This window comes from Opisthocomus hoazin, chromosome 6, assembly GCF_030867145.1.
Source record: "Opisthocomus hoazin isolate bOpiHoa1 chromosome 6, bOpiHoa1.hap1, whole genome shotgun sequence".
Classification (NCBI taxonomy): Eukaryota; Metazoa; Chordata; class Aves; order Opisthocomiformes; family Opisthocomidae; genus Opisthocomus; species Opisthocomus hoazin.
The window spans coordinates 19083790-19101761 of NC_134419.1; the positions used below are offsets into that span (position 1 = coordinate 19083790).

The window sequence follows — 17972 nt, forward strand, 5'->3', positions numbered from 1 at the left end:
CCATAGACGCCCTGCTCAGTTTGTAAATTGGGGCTGGCTGGGGGGCAAGAACTCTCCCTCTTCCGTGAGTTGGAACTTTTCCATGGGTTCAGTCTTTTTTCTGTGAGTTTCATGAATTTGGCAAAATCCAGGAAATTCCTGAGCTCCAGGAAGCCCGCGATTTCCACGATCACTGCTCGGGGACTGGCCACGCAATTGGTCATCAGGCAGTGAGAAAAACTGTATTGTGTACAGCTTGTTTTGCACATTCATTATTCGTATTTCCTTTGTTGTCTTATTAAACTGTCTTTATCTCAAGCCACAAGTTTTACTTTTTTTTATTCTCCTACCCATTCCACTGAGGGGGGAGGAACGAGGGAGCAGCTGCATGGTCCTAGTTGCTGGCTGCCTGGTTAAACTACAACAGTATCTCCAGGTATCACTTTTTTCACAGTACTCATATACAACTGACCTGATGCTGCTACACAGAAGCCTGCAGAAGTGCACAATTTTGTATTAAAAGAGTAAATACAATGAAACTGATTTTGAACATCTGATCACTGATAGAGATATAGCAAAGGATCAAACCCACCGAAGAAATTAAATGTCATCCCACTCCCTTTTTACTAATGGGCTCTTCCTGCTTTGAAATCAATAAATCAGATCCTGCTTATGCTATAAAGCCATTTTAAATGGTAAGCAAATAAAATAGCATCTTCTCAAAGGTGGAAAAAGCCCCACAATTAGAAAGAAACAATTAATGAGGATTTACCTACCAGAGGAAATCACCATGTTGAATCCAGAGCATGACAATAATAGTATCTACTAGTACAGAGAACTACTACGTATTAATTCCCTCTGGGAGGCCTTGTGTACATAAATATGTCTTTATACAAGTGAGACTTCTTCACACACAAAATCATCTACCTAATGCTTAGTGAGCACAAAGGAGCTAAATCAGTGTGTAAGAAACAGAATTGTGAACGTAAGTCTACTCAGCATTTACCTGTTATATGAATCCTCAGAACACAGTAAGCATAAGGCATTAAAACACCCATCTAAGAGCCGAAACCCCCTATCTACATTTTACAGAAATTGCATATTTTATGCTTATACTATTCACTTTGATCTTTTGGGGCGTTTGGTTCCTGCCATGACACAGTTTCAGTTACTAATTAACATTTTGAATAGAGCTCAGTTAAAAGTAGTCATTAACTAGACTCTTTGAATTAAGATGTTATAACTCACAACTAATATCCATGGCTCCCTGCAATGGTCCTTCATCAAAATCAAGGAAGACCACACTTGACATCCTTTTTTCCTAAGGAGAGAAAACAAGTTGGTTAAACACCACCACTTTCATCTTTATACCTCATGCTCTGAAAAATGAGTTCAGAATTTCTGCTAGTTTTTCAGTTCAACATTATGACAGCTATCCACAGCTAGCTATGGCCTCATGGAAATTCTCTGCTATTGTGCTTGTTTTATTTCAGATCAGCAAAGAGACAAAACAAATACTTTAACCTAAAATAAACCTTAAAATAATATGGCTTATATACTAGTTTGAAAATAAAAGTAAATATATTTGGAGTAGAAATAAAATGAAATCTTTTGCAATTAAAAATTATTTCCTTTACTACTCAATCATTGAACTAGCCAATTTAGAAATACAGCAACACTCCTGTCAGACGCATAATAAATGCAAAAGTGTATGGTACATTTTATGGTAATATTTATCTATAATATAACCTTATGCAAATACACATCCCAGATTCTCATCTTCCCGTTTCTTAGATTTTCTCATTTCTTTTGCTGTTTTGAAGTGGGTCATTTTCCACCATAATCAAGACTTCCAATAAGATCACATTCAAAGCTATCACCCTAAAATGGTGATAACGCACCACCCAGCAGGAGTCTTTACATCACTTACGCAAGTTAGAAACGGGCAGTGCAAACATGCACTAAGAATCAGTAATGTAAAAGTCTATTAAAAGTGAAACCTCCAAGAATGCACAACAGCTGCAACAATTTTACAACTACATAGTATAAGCTTTATATAGCATCAGGCAGCAGAGCGTACAAATGGTCAGAAAAAGTTTACAAGAAATTTAGTAAGCCAGATTTGCCTGAAATATATGTGTTTTCCTCTTTTTATTATTGCAGAGGTAGACAAATGTATGCCCAGTCAATTTGAGAGCCTGTATTAGCTTTTCTCAACAGGAAGCAACGTTGCTAACGAAGTGGTAAATTCAGTGTTAATGAGTGGTTTCACTGTTACCACCTCTGAGGTAAAACCTTCCATGTTCCAAGTTCCACTCATCTGTTCTGGTGTGAGGGGTTCAGAGGAAGAACAGACGCTTCCCATTTAAAGCAACTTCATCGGTACCCCCCGAACAGCGGGGAGGCAAACAGAGAATACCGTGTCTGCCTGGAGACTGCAACCCTCATTATCAGAGTGGCTCCTGAAAACTTTTCACAGGTTTACATGATGAAGACGAAACCATGTTACTCTACATACAAAACCATACTGACACTAAATACTAGTGTTAAAGCTTTAAATTAAAAAGGTGGCTAGGGTACCATACAATCCCCCCTAAACCGAGTCTCTCCAGTTATCACAAGCAACACCTAAAACATTATGCTGTGCAATATTGTAAGAGATTCCTCTCCATATTGTGTATTTATGGAGATTGTGAACTATTCCATATGGATCTGATTAGAAGTCTTCAATGGTAATATAGCTGTCCCTACAGATTTCAGTCTCTGACTCAAGCCCAAAATGCTTACTGTATCAATAATATGCGTCACATTTTAATCATTCTCTACTAATTATTACTTTTTTTCCCCCAGCTACCAGGGTGGTACAATTCACTATATTACATGAAGAACAAAGTTAGCAGTTTTAACAGCATGGTATTAAAGAAAACATATAAAACATCTTCTTAAATTACAGTAATTTAGAGTCTTGTGCTGACCCAGAGCCAAGATGCAATAATTCATTTACGTTATCTACTTCATGTGTAGAAACTTATGCAGTAACAATGATAGGTGTAACTAGACATGTGCAAGAAAACATTCCACATAATACAATATTCCACATAATACCAATAATGTTGAGGAAACATTATCATCTAACTTCCACCATTCAGTAAGCGCAACATCCGAACTGAAACGCTACCTAATCTGAAAACTCTGGGGAAAAAAAAAAACCACTCAATCATTCACTGTAACAACTAAGACGTAACCAAGGCTGTGCAATATTCTTTGTATATTTACATCACAGCTTTCAAATGATCTTCTCCATACCATATCAGAAATACATAAATTATTAACTGTCAAAATACATAGCAATTAATCCTTACGCAATGGACATTTTAGAAGGATGACCTATAGACTAAGGGAATGATATCTCAGTGTACATATCAAAAGACAGAAAAGTGATAGTGATTTACTGTAAAGTGTGGGACCTGAGCATAACACAGATGGTACAGAATGAGGGGTGGATAATGTCCTGGTTTCAGCTCGGACAGAGTTAATTTCCTTCCCAGTAGCTGCTGTGTTTTGAATTTAGTACCAGAAGAATGCTGAGAACACTGATGTTTTTTCAGTTGTTGCTATGAAATCAAGGACTTTTTCCAGTCTCCCCTGTTCAGCTCATGAGCAGGTGTGCAGGAGCTGGGCAGGAGCACAGCCAGGCAGCGAGCCCCAGCTGGCCAGTGGAAATATTCCATACCATGGATGCCATGCTCAGTTTATGAGCGAGGGTTGGCCAAGGGGAAGGAATCTTTCTCTCTCACTTCTGTGAGTTTGAATCCTCTCTCGTCTGGGAGTTCAAACTTATCTGGGAGTTCGGGGAGTTTTGAAAGATTTGCAAAATCCGTAAGTTCCAGGTTCTGCAATTGCTGCTCAGGGTCTGACTGCAAATTGGTCATTGGGTGGTGTGAAAATTGTATTCTGTATAGTTTGGTTTGCATATTAATTCTTATTATTATTAGTAGTAGTATTTAGTTTTTTGTCTTATTAAACTGTCTTTATCTCAACCCACGAGTTTTACCTTCTGTTCATTTCTCCTCCCCACCCCACTGGGGGGAATGCGAAGAGCGAGCGAGCGGCTGGCTAGTGCTTAGCTCCCAGGTTAAACCACGACAGTTATTTTGAAAAATTAAACATTGAGATCAAACTTTAAATTTACTGCGAATAGTGCTTGTTATATCCTCTACCAGGGCAAGCACTGTACAGTTGAGGCAATTTTTATTTAAGCACATCGCACAATACACATAGGAGATAACGTAAGTGTAAAAATGCAATGCTCAAAAAGCCTACACAAGCATACACAGTCCCAGGCTCTTAACTTTGAAACACACTGTAGCTAAAAGGCTATGCCAAATTCAATTATTTCACTGAAGCTTAGAATGACTGTAGTACAGTGAGCAGTGTTATTCCTTGTTTACATGATATGCTATTTACTATATAGGAATTATTTCATATTCAAAAGTAGAAAACAACCAGTTATTTAGTCAACTAAGCCACATTCCACCCCTATTTAATTAAGTACTTACAAATTTACGTATTTTTAAAATATTGGTTTTCTTTGTAAAATATCAGTTTTAAAAATCATAATGAATTTTGCAGATATGACTGCCTGTGGCCAGATAGTCTAAGCATTAAAAAAGTGTAAGGTCAGATCTATCTTCAAGCTGACAGATCATCATTTAAATGCCTTAAGCTAATCTTATTGTCTGAAAAATCTCAAACATCAGTATTTTTGCAAACTATCAGCACTTGCTATAACACCCTACTACACTACATCTTGAGGTTACTACAGAAGAAATGAGGTGATAATTGCATATTAACATAATTATTCGGCAATCCCTCTAAGCAAGCTTCCTAGGTCACTCAGTAATTCAGATTAGATGCAACCTTCCTGTCATCAGATCTATGCTGTCCACTTTCTGTTCATTAATAATTCTTTTTGATAGGAATGCACTTAATTCCATTGTTCTATGTATATTATTAATTGTATTTATTACCAGTAGGTTTATGACACTTCCAACTTCTTATTTCATAATGACAACCTCTGCTATGTAATAGAGTCACACACCAAATTAAGAGTACTGCCTTCATGCAATGCTAGTTCATTAAAACTTAACACTCCACTGCTATGTGTACTATGCTGTTGCTTACCAGTAATTGTAGTTGGAGATTTGTCAGTTTCTGTTAAAAAGCCAACATTATTTTACAAGGATTTACAATAGATTTGCAAGCAGACTGGAGCTCAGAAATTAAGATGGAAGAATTTGTTTGAGTTTGTGAGAAACATGAAGTGCTTTTAAGTGTTTTGATAGCAGGTTTCTCAATAAATTCATAAATATAAGCCAATGAGCTAAGGGCACAGAGCGACTACTAAGTGACACAACCTCAGAAGCCATCTCCTAAATGGATTGAATTTACTCAGCCTAGTTAAAGTAACAGAAGAAATACAAAGTCTTTCAGCAGTGCTGTAATGAAGACAAAAATATACTTGTCTTGTGCTAAGTAACTCCTCATAAATCAGCTTCTTTGGGTAGGTATGTGAATAACCAGGATACTCAAGGGATTATTCAAATATTCCAAAAGATAGGAGAGGTGTTTCAGGTTTGCACTGTTCTCATTTAAGATTTTTCTTAAGGCTTTGTTATGTGAATAGAGATAACTAACAAAACCTATCGTTTTATCCACAAGCATTCCTGTAATAAAGCTTTCTCAAGTGACAGATGATATTAAAGATGATGAAACCAAAGTCACAGGCTTTTAGGCAACAAACAGCAGAACAGCAAGAGTTTAAGTACATCGCGGCACGGGACTAAAGAGGCATCTCCTTCCATTTTGCCCCATTATGCAGTCTATTCCTTTAACAACTTAATCACGGCAAATGTCAAGCATGGAGCTTCCATCAAAAGCGAAATGTTTAAGAACCTTTGGAAAATGAAGGTTCTGCAGAGTAACAGAGCAACTAGTACTGTATTAGAATAAACCCACCACACCCTGAGAAAAAAATAAATCACATTATCTAGAGGATAGCTGGACAATATTTTTGCCTCTTCCATACAGTAATGCACACAGTTCAGACCTCCTGACTTTTGCGTATTATCTAGCGATATGAATAGCCAAAGTCAATAAAACCACAATATTCTGATCATTAGAAAAATACCTGTTACTCATTTTCCACTTTATCTGTTCTTAAAAGCTATCCAGATCCACTCTTCAGATGGCAACAGAACCACAAAGACTGACAAAGCCTGACAACCAGAGCATGAGTCAGCAATTCACCTTACCTTTCTCCAGCTTCTATCTGTTTGCAAATTTAGTTGTTGAAAATACATTCCCTTGTGCACAGCAGAGACACTGACTATTTGTAGCCTGCGTTACTTAGCTTTGAAACCTGCACCTGAACATTTCTGTTTTTTTTTAAAAACAAGGTTATTCATATCTGCAGTCTGAGGGGTTCCACTGAAAACTAGTTATCTTCAATTCAGATTCACAGCTGTTCACACGAAAACACAAACATCAGAAAAGTCTCATAGCTAATCAGATTCCCACATTAATGATTAATTCTAAAACTGCAAGAAAAATTACTGATACAACACTAAGAAGTTGTATTATGCCTAAATATAGAAATATAAAGTTATTGCCACCAACAGTATAACCTTTTGTCATACTGTTGAAAGATTCACTGAGCTGTCACTCTTCTGTGGAAAAAGCTGACCAAAGAGAAACTCTGAATTATAGATGAGTCATCACACAAAGCTAGCTTGTCTTTTCAGTAAGATTATACTCAGGAACATCAAACCTGAAGTACACTTTCTTCAAAAAGCTTATTTACCGGAAAGATTGTTTCTAACGAAACAACTGCTTCAAAAGCTGTGTGTCAGGTACTACGAGAGAAAAAAAAGTTTCCCTAAACATGTCAAAATCTCCAAAACTCGATTTCTGGTCTAAAATGTTTAAGACTGATATTTTAACATCTCACATGTGAAAGAAAACAGTACACAACTGAAGAACGACTGTGTTACAATTCAGAAATCACAGAAGAGAATACCATTACTGCCACCAACCATTCTTAATCTTATGTCTCTAATATTGATTTGCTTGGGAAAATAAACCAGTTTGTCACAATGGGGTGCATCATGCTAAAATTCAATACTGAAATCAATAAAATAAATGACAATACAATTTAAATGTCACAAGGATCAGATATATGACTTAAATCAAAATAATCTTCTAGTTGTAAGTGCTAATGCAGCAGTTTAAGATGGTTTCACGGGTAGAGACTTTTCAAAGTGAATTAGGTATTTCTAAAAGATGCCCAGTCAGTACAAAAAAACCAAGACTTTGAATCTGGTAACTTAAGAGCAGTCACACATTGTCTGGCAACTCCACAGGCTTCTGTAACTCCCCCCAGCACTCCACAACCCTGTCCACAGAGGACAGCCTAGTACCTCAGTCTGCATGTTCCTGCAGCTCTGTCTGGTTTGGATTTTTAGTAGCACAATCTAGTTTGAATTGCACTGCCGTTAGTTTCCAGCACAGTCAAATACTGCATTTTCCTAAATGCAGACATACACGGTAATGACTAGCAGCATTCCAGTAAGAGACATAGAAGTTTGAAAAATACAGATTTAATGCTCTGTGATAATATACACTATTTCTCTCGAAAACTACATGCATAAATTCTTTTCCTTTATGTCAGTCCCACATGCTCACACCTTTTTTCTCTGAGGAAACACTTTTCATCTCTTTCATCATCATTACCTGTGTTTTTCAGTCAAATGTATTCTTAAGCCTCAAGTATGCTACCAACAATTGCTTTTATCTACAATAATACACAATGAATAGTTCATTTTATTAACCACTAGCATTACAAGACAAGAAAGCTTTTCCTTATTACAGTCTATAAATAAAAGCCCTGCTCCCATCCCTGTTGTGAGACTATTTTTATCAGGCTGCCAAAAAATTAAGGGTTGTGATCAGTGGTACAAACTGTTATTGGTGGCCAATAACTAGCGCTGTATGATCAATACTGGGTCCAGCACTGTTCAGCACCTTCATTAATGGCCTGGATGATGCGGCAGAAGGTACCTCAGGAAGTTTGTTGATGATACAAGACCGAGTGGAGTGGCTAATCTACTAGCAGGTTGTGCTGCCATTCAGATGGAACCTCAACAGCCTGCAGAAATGGCTGACAAACTTCATGAAGTTCAACAAAGCAAAGTATGAAGTCCTGCACCATGAATAACCCCATTCACCAGCACATGCTGGAAAGCAGCTCTGCAGAGAAGTACCTGGGGGTCCTGTTGGGACAGCAAGCTGAACGTGAGCCAGCAATGTGCCCTTGTGGCCAAGGTGGCCAGCAATATCCTAGACTTCATTAGGAGTGTTGTCAGCACACTGAGGGAGGTGATCCTTCCCCTCAACTCTGCACTTGTAAAGCTACATCTGGAGTAGTGTCCCCAGTTCTGGGCTGCCCAGTCCAAGAGAAATATGAAGCTATTGGAGAGAGTCGAAGTGGTGAAGGGCCACTAAGATAATTAAAAGACTGGAGCATCTTGTATGAGGAAAGGTTGTCAGAGTTAGGACTTAAGAGGGGAGAAGAGAGGGGGCTCAACAGGGTCTTACCAATGTGCACAAACATCTGAAGGAAAGGTACAAAAAGATTGACTCAGACTCTTTTTCCAGTGGTGTTCAGTGGTAGGAAAAGTAGCAATGATAAACTAAAGTATGTCAGTTTCCATCCGAAAACAAGGAAAACTTTTTTACTATGAGAGTGACTGGCACAGGCTGCTCAGAGAGGTTGTGGAGTCTCCATCCTTGGAGACATTCAAAAGCTGTCCAGACATGGTCCTGGGCAAGCTGCTCTAGGTGACTCTGCTTAAGGCAAGAGGATTGGACAAGGTCTCCTCAGGTGCCTTCCAACTTCAACTATTCTGTGATTCTGTTTTAGAACACTTTGCCACACAGTATCCCAGTTCTTACTTACTTTACTCCTCTTTAGATTGCTCCATCTGCTCAGACTATCCACTTTCTTCTTTCATTTCAAAATATCAGCAATACAGGCACAAGAGTATTTTAATTAAAAAAGTTTCCAACAACTAACTTCAGATTTATCATTCTGACAGCTTAAGAAAAATAATTAGATACACAGCAAAAGTGCATTCTCTTTATCCCAAGTTATGCAGAACATATTCACAGCAAAACTATCTTTTGATGCCTTTCTGCCTTCTATTTCTCTTCCAGTGTTCCTGTTTTCCACAGTTCTCTCACTAAAGTAATATTATCACTAAGTAAAGTAATATCATCATGTTCAAATTCATGAACACGCATTTCCCAAGTCCCACCTCATTTTCTATTAGTATTTCTACAAGTCAGGATTTTCCAAGGATGAATCCCTCTTCTAAGTCACGATTTACTTAGATGCCTTCTTGATATGCAACACCTCAGCCTAAGCATCCTGGATTCTCACTGTTGGCTTTTCAGGCAATACAATAAAAATATTTCATCCCCAATAAAACTCACTCCCACCAGCAATGCTCTTGTTATAATTCCAGTCACAGTGAGCGAGATATTTCACAAAGCGCATGTTTAGGAAAGTCCCTGCATTCTTCCAGGCTCTAGTCTCACCACTACAGTCCTTACATGGAGGATAATACCAAAATGAAAGACCTGCTGTCATTGTGGATGATTTTGGCTTGCAGAGAAGAGGAAGTAGTCTCAACATGGACCCATATGCTGTCAAATTAACTTTGCTATACATCGGAACTATGTTTTTCTTTGCAGCAAAGCCAATATAAATAACTCCTGCCTTCCTCCGCCCACATTTCTTCTTCAACACTTCACCAACAATTTCATTATCTGGTTTGAAAGGCTGGGACCCATGCACTGCTGAATTGGCACAACCACGAGGCAACAACTGTAAGTAAGGGCACAAGCTTTTACTGCCTTTGTTGACAGAAATATCTACTGAGGAATATTTTCCTAAAATCTGTCTAAATAAATAGAAAAATGAAAATGCAGAGAATATTTCAGAACGCATAAACGGAGCTTTGGTAGTTCTCTGTTTAACTGCAAAAGACAGCATTATGAAGAACACTACCACGAAGCAAATTTTATGTTCTATGATTACTTGAAGTACATTACTCAATCGAAGTAAAATGCTAGAGGTAAATGCTAAAATAATTCAACTGAGGAACATTAAATACACCTTCTGAGATTACTATTAACACAAGAAATACTCATAAATTACACATTAGACATGACAGCTAGATTTTCCATAGAGATGTAAAAAAGCAAATCCTTCTAGTAGGTTAAATAAAAAGTATTTTCATTTCTAAAACACATCACTAACTTTTGGAAAATTTAAAACAAATCTACCCCTCCCAACCTATAGTTTCACAGAATCAAAGTCACTTTATCGACTCAGAAACAAGTCCTTTTGAAGCCAGGTACTGCCACCAAGTGGTGGTGAAACTCTGTATGCAAATCTAATTACTCACCATATGAGGAGCACACAGAACTGAAAACGTTGCCCCAGCTGCCAAATATGAGTGATGGTGTACTTACACAAAGACATTTAAAATTAATCTAAGCAGAACCTATGGAATTTTCACATCCAAATCTAAAACTGACTTTCAATTTAAAACAAAGGTTTTTCCTACAATTTGGTCTTTTTGTTCAGACACCTTTTGTGAGCAGTTGGGTCAAGAACCCTTTCTTCCAACACAAATTCAATGCATCTCAACAAACCAACCCTAATAATTAGCTGTTTTCCACGGCTCTCTACAAATTCCCAATGGTTACTACTACATGGCCATAGAAGTCTTATTTTCACTGTAATCCTGAATTTCAGAGGAAGATTAATTCAGTAACTGAAGCACAAGACCTTTTAAGGTATAAACATCCAGCTTGTTATTTATTTGGATAATGTACTTCTGTTAGTACGTAAAGATCAAAGCAGACTGGGAAGGATTTTTAGAGGTCAGGTATATTTGACTATTTTTACAGGAATATTTCTCATGTTCATTAAACTATATTGTTAGTTTACCCGCATGAACTAGTCCTTAAGTGTCAGTCCTACAGATCATAGATAAGAACTTGCATGACAACAACATGATGCCAACATAATGGATTTACAGTGCAGCTTTCTTAAAGATGACATTAAAAACCATTCAACTCAATTTATTAAGACAGAGTGTATCTTTGAACATGACGCATCTTCGAACTTTAGAAAAATTATGACCTTCTTTCATATTATATTAAATAAAAATTGTAATTCTTTTTATCCAGCATGACCTGAAACACATCTAGCAATTTCTCATGCTTTTTGCTTTTTTGGCTGATAACTATTTGCTCTACATATTAAAATAGTAGCACAAATTTTAAGATTGTCCCTCCTGCTAATGCAGAGAGACTTCTTAACTCCTAAAGCATGCTATCTTTCCCAATTATAAAAAGACTAACTGAAATGAACACTCTGCTTTTACTAATTTAATTTAGAACCTTAGTGTAACGAATTACGTTAGTGATATTCACTCATCCTTACCGGAAAACTGGCTCTGATCATCCTCTATATTCTTTCACTGATCGTTAAAAAGCTAACAAGATTGTAAATAACAGTGCCAGGTAAGGCCAAAAAACCCCACCTTGTACTTTTTTAGATTAAGAACAAAAATTTCTGTCAACTTGGAGAAAATTATCATCCCTACCAATAAACACATGAAATGGGAGCTTTTAAAAGACCCCAAACTATATAACTCTGTAGACGACCAGACAAATAGACAAAACTCGTAATTCCAAGTGACAAGAAAAGATAAGGTCAGTCCCCTAATAACTCAGGTTTGGGTGGTTGTAGTTTCTTTGTTTGTGGTTGGGGTTTGTTTGTTTTTTGTTTTTGTTTTTTTTTTTTTTAAAGTTATCACTGCAAGTGATTTAATGGTAGAAAACACACATTCATGTTACCAGGATGGTATGAACAAGATGAAAACGGTATAAGATTCCTGTCTGAGCCAGAGAAATACAAATCCCACATACTCAAATTTATCCTGTGCAGAGTTCTGTATGTAACCTACCCTTCTTCAACATCTGTGGTGGTATTATTCATTTATTACATCCTCTTACCTTTAGGTAAAGTAGTACTAACAACATTCAATATAGTTTCTGGAAGCAAGTCTGGTTTTGCCCGATACCTCAAATGCTTAAAAATCTGACCTCACTCTGCACATCGTTGCAGGGAAATTCAGCACAAGCATCTACCTTCTGTAACTTTTTCTGTTACACAGAAGTATGATCCATTATACTGTTAACACATTGAGACCAAGATTATTTTTTCCTAACTTTCCTCCCTATTGAAAACAAGATATGTTCTCCCATGGAGCTCAGAGATTCAGTCTGGAAACCTAAGAACAAAGACTATACAGTTACCCCAATAAAGTACATTCACTGTTTGTAAACAGTATCTTACAACTGTGTGGTTTTAACTGGCAATAGATTTTTTTTTCTTTTAATTTCCAGAAGTCAGGATATCATACCTTTTATATTTGCACTAGGAAAGCAAATAATTTTTCAGTTAGAAAACCAAAAACCTCAAATCCTTTACTCAAAGAAAACCTACATGGAAAGCACTATCAAGAGTCATTAAGAAATGCATTCCAGTCAAGAGTACAAGAAAATGTTTGAGCATCTCATTAAACTACATTTTCAGTGACAGTGGCTTTAAGTGACAAGCTTACACAAAAGGACAAGTCCGCACTGAGTTGTAGGAGTTAAGTTCATTGTTTAGAAGTCTACAAGATGCTGCAGTCACTACACTCATGAGTGGAGACCGAAGACAGAGGCAGTTGGGAATGCAGGTCATTCTTTAAAATGAAGTCTTTCGGTGACCTTTGCTGCCCTTCTCTAAACCTTCTTCAACTCTGCTATGTCATTTTTCAGTCACAGGAGTAGACTAGCACTCAAGAAGCAATATATATTGCAATGCAAGGCATCTACGGTACACCACAACTTTGTATAACTGGATTTGTTTTTTATATTGTTCTGTTTTTTGTTTTGTTCCCTGATAATGTGTAATATTTTCATTGATTTACTGACTCTGCAGTGGTCATTTTCACAGAACTGTCAGAACCTCGAGATCCCCTCCAAGCTGTAACAATTACTGATCAAACATCATTACACTACTTCCATGTATTCTTTTACACATTTTTCTGTCCTCCTGTTATGTATGCAAGAGCACAGGCATTCTCCTCAGAGACCAGCTTTTTCTACTATACACAGCTAACCACTATTAAGACGAAAGGTCTTTGGAGTTTCATTCAGATGATTTCATACTTAGAGAACAGAGTTATTTACATACTACAGACTTCTCAACTAATTTTCTCTATTTAAACTAGTAAAGAGATAACATATAAATTTAAGAAGAGACAGAACATAAACTGTAAACATTAAGTACTGAAAGCATTAGAAGGCACAGGGAACAATCTACACCTTATTGTGAGTTCCCTCCCTAGCCATGATTCTTGTTTATGCTCATCCTCAGATAAAAAAAATAATTTCTTTTTGTAGAGTTGTATTTATTCCTTTTCTCAAAGCAGCAGTTTCTAGAAAACTGCAAAGTCAGGCTAAGGCAGTAAACATTCCTCTACGCATAAGTACATGCATACCACAGCAGTATAGCTTATTTTTAATTATTCATAGTTCAGAAGACAATTCATAATCCAAGTCCTGAATCATGTATACATTATACAAAGGAACAACACTGAACAGAAGAGTTATTTTATATTCTCTGCAAAGCATTCTGCTATAATCAGTATTTTAAAATCGACAGCAGTAGCTCTAGAAAAGTCTTAGTAGAGCAGAAGATACAAACAAAGCAGGCCACCTCTGTTCTAAAATGTACATACCACATTTTTAAACCCACATTAAGTCTACATATTAATTGGAGATTAGAAATGAAGAACAAGGGTCATTTGACCAAACGGGATCTTCCTCTCACCCCTTCAAAATATCAAGTAGCAGCAAGCAGCTGCATTCTGAGATGGCACATTAGTCAAACAGCAGGCGGGAAATTTGAGAAGTCAGCTTTTGTATGATACAGAAGCCTATGTACACAAGTCCATCATGCCCTGCCTCCACAGCAGAAAATTTACTGAACTGTGGGGCCTTACCTGAACATACTCTTGAAAGAATCAAGCTAAAATAGATTAATGCAAATTGCTGTTTATTAAATGTTTCACATAATTTAATGCAGAAGAGATCGATCTTATAGTTCAAAGTCTTACTGAAGCAGAATATCAAGTAACTTGCAGAGAACAAAATCTGGGCTTAGCAAAATTCTTTTTCTCCAAATAAGGGGAGGTGGGGTGAATGATAAAGTCACAGAAAATTTTCCTAGACAGACACTTTGCAACTGCAAGTGGACATTAAGTTGTACAGCTCCTAAGTACCAGCAGTGAATCTTCCTATACTTTGTCTTTCAAATAGCTCCCAACGGGGTTCTTGAGGACAGGAAGGGGGGAAAAAAAACCCAACAGAATTTAATCATTAAAAATTTGAAATGTTATTCTGGTAGCTGGTCAAATTTCCCACACAGTTATTTATTAACAGAATAAGAGCAAGTTTAACACTTTGCTCTAACAATGCAAAGTACACTTGCAGTACTTTGAAACCAGGTGGATAATATGCAGAGAATGAAGTTCATTTGAAATAAGTACTCACAAGTACTCATAATTTTGGCTCTCAACAGCTAGCAGAATGCCTTGACAGCTTTTTGACTATAATAGTTTATAGGAGAAAAGCATCATTATCATGATAATATTAAATATTAGGAGTATGCGTGTTTGTTCCTATTTTGGTATCATAGAAGTAATACTACGTCCATAAATTACAGTAATCAACATAAAAGTTTCAATACAATTTTATCTGATCACTTTTTCAGAGTGGTCATCCATGCTAATGGAGCCAGTGAATCGCGGGGAGTGGGGGGGTGGAGAGGGGGACAAAGCAAAACTTCTCACCTTTGTTAGTTTGATTTGTATTAAGCTGTGAGATCCACTTCCACACTAAAACAAACCTGCAAAATAAAACAAGAACTTACTGTACAGCTGCCATTGTTTTCTGCTTGTGTTCTAGACTATCAGAAAAGACAGGCAAAGCACAGAGGTGAGAAATTCACAACTACAAATGTATTCTATCAGTTTTGTCTCAGGGTTGAAAAATCAAAATCCCAGTGGTCTTCTCTCAAATACACATGTAGTTTTCAAATAACATAGATGTTGGTAATTTTAGTTAAAAAAATCCACGATATCATATAAAATATACACACGCTATTAAACTAGGTGGGCAGAACACAGGAAAAAACATTGCATGGCAAGAAAAGCTCTGCCGCATTTTCTGCTAGTGCCTTCAAAGTCAGCTACCATAAGTTCCTTGAATGGGGAATGAAGCACAGAAAGGAAAAGGTCAAAAATGAATGCTTTTTAAAAAATCTTTTTAGCAAAAATTATCAACATGTCCAAGATTAAGTGTTGGAGGATTTTAAGCCTGGGCCTCACTAATTCTTCACCTTTCCTAGGACAAAGCTGTGTTTATTATTTTAAGGCTAGCTGGTCCATTTTAAAATCATAACTTGCTTTGCCTTCATGAAGGCTGATTAATGTCAGATTTAATGCTCTATTTTCAATTTTGCTCATGGATCTTTAAGAGAACTAACTATTCAATAAAATTTTTCTCTTCTTAGTTGGAGGTATCAGATGAAAGTCACTGAAGCTGCACAAAACCAAGAATGGATTTTGCTACAGCATCTCTACAGAACTGCGTCTCCTTCTAGTGAAGGCATAACAACTAGCATAGAGCTTTACAGAGAGGGTTATTCATGTCTGGACTAAACTAGTGTATCCATCACCAGAATTAACTCTGAAAGAGATACCTATCCTCACATACTGCCTAAGATTCCTTCCCTCAATGTGTTCTCACACAGAGTTTTGATTCTGAGTTCCCCAGTCAGCCTGTAACTGTCTCAAAGCCACCCGCCTCAATTACAAAGACGGAAAGACAGACCTTTCACAAAAAAGTCTTGCTGGGCAACACAAAGCAACAGAAGACAAGTCTCCAAGCTCCTTTCCCTAGCCTCGGGATCATTTCCTAACTTATCACATTAAACTGCAGCCTTTACACATTAATGTTATTCAAAAGATATGTTCATTTCTCAAGTAAGTTGTACTACAGAAAAAATTAAAATGATTTAGTCAGGTTTTAGAGTAATATTCATGCACGTAGAGAAGTAAAAGTGTTATTTTCAAGCAGCAGTGGAGCCCTACTCTATGTTACAGAAGGTAAATGTGAAGGTACCGTTAAAAAAGCCCACAAAATACACCTTGTATGTATGAAGAGTCAAAACACCTTTCAAAAAAATGGGAAAGAAGGTCTCTGCAAGGCTTTACGTTATCAAACACTAAGATCAGCACTCAACCAGACATCTCAGTAAACCTGTGCACTTTGTCTGGACAGTCAGTCCTAGTCCAACACTTCTCTCACTGCAAGCAAAAATTACACCACTGACTCTGCCCCTGCGCAAAATGATCTCACAACACCACTGCAGCAATTCTACCATCTTCTGAACACTGCAATCAGCTAAACATCAGCAACCACCGTTCTCAACATAGATTTCATGGTTTGTGATTCAAGTGCAGACAGAATGTTTGCCTCAAAGGGTTAAGCCCAGACAACCGCAGATCACTGTGGTCATACAGCAGGCTGCCATACAACCCGTTACTCACGGTCTTTTCATGGAAACACATTACTTTGGACCAATTCACTCTGTTGACAAAAAATGGGAAGTCTTACCACACACTGCCTATCTGGAGGGGAAGTACTCCTGTATTCACTGAATGTGCTCTTTGGATAAAACTCCAGTGCGAGTACTCTTTGAATGTAAGCATTCTCCAGTTCACAGGGAGTTCACAGACCACTTTGGGGCTAAATTTGGGGTTACTCTATATCTACATCTGGCAAAGAGGGAAAGAGAAGGGAATAGAGAAGATAGGCCATCATAATTTGGATATTGTCCAGCTGAGTGAAAGCTGACACAAGTTTCACAAAGAGATCATTAGCAAGCAAACTGCTGAAGGACCAAAGGGCTGAGCACTGCAGCCCCATGTTATAAATGTCAAAGGGCCCTGCAGAACTAACTCCCCTTTTTGGGATTTCAAACCCATTGGTGTTCCAAGCTCCACCCAACTGGAGACAGTACCTGCAATGGCATGCAAACATCTTGAAGAAGGCAATGCAGGCCACATGAAGACACCAGATTTTAGCCCAGACTATTGACAGCACTGGGACTCTCACTGTTTAAAGCAACCCAAGCCCACAGCACTTAACCAACAGGCACCTCTCAAAGGTCTTTCTGCTGTCAAGGATATTCCTCTCACTCCAGCACAAAGAATCAAACTCTAACACCTACTATTCATTTCAAGGGTGTTGACATTTGGAATAACTGAGCAGCTGAAAATCTTTACCAGCAGATCCAAGATAGGTAGTTCTCCAAGACTCCTTAGGGAAGGGCACAGATTTCAAAATCACAAATGCTTAGGCTCCAATTTTCCTGTCTTAATTCTCATTATCAGGAAAGGAAGAGAGAATGAAAGCCATTCTCCCTCACCAGGCAATAAAGACAGCCTCAAAAGGGAGTCAGAAGCAGGTAAGAAATGTAGTTACAGACCATTCACCTCGAGGCCTCACCACCCAAAGCGAAAAGGGGCCCACAGCAGGTAAAAGGGCCACTGTAACATGGTTAGGCTTCTGATCACCGATAAGCAGCTGCCTGTCCCGATAAGGGCAGAGAACAGGAAGTGGAAGAAGATGGCAACGGTGGAGATGGGTGATACCTCACATGTAACTCCAGTGATACTAGAGAAACATAGATGGACTGAAAGCATTTCTCACTAATCAGTAACAGCGAGCCAGGGCTG

At 37.7% G+C, this 17972-nt stretch overlaps 1 protein-coding gene across 12 annotated transcripts in view; it reads right to left on the reverse strand.

Annotated features, from left to right (window-relative positions):
• ZNF644 (zinc finger protein 644) overlaps positions 1–17972 on the reverse strand; it is an 84878-nt gene that overhangs the window by 19366 nt on the left and 47540 nt on the right. For 9 of the 12 annotated variants that reach the window (XM_075424887.1, XM_075424882.1, XM_075424881.1 and 6 more), the window contains 2 exons: positions 15021–15076; positions 1228–1300 (listed from right to left, as the gene is read on the reverse strand). The gene's annotated coding sequence lies outside the window, so the exon portion shown is untranslated. The remainder of the gene's footprint in view (positions 1–1227; positions 1301–15020; positions 15077–17972) is intronic. The other 3 variants (XM_075424888.1, XM_075424889.1, XM_075424890.1) reach the window with 1 other exon arrangement.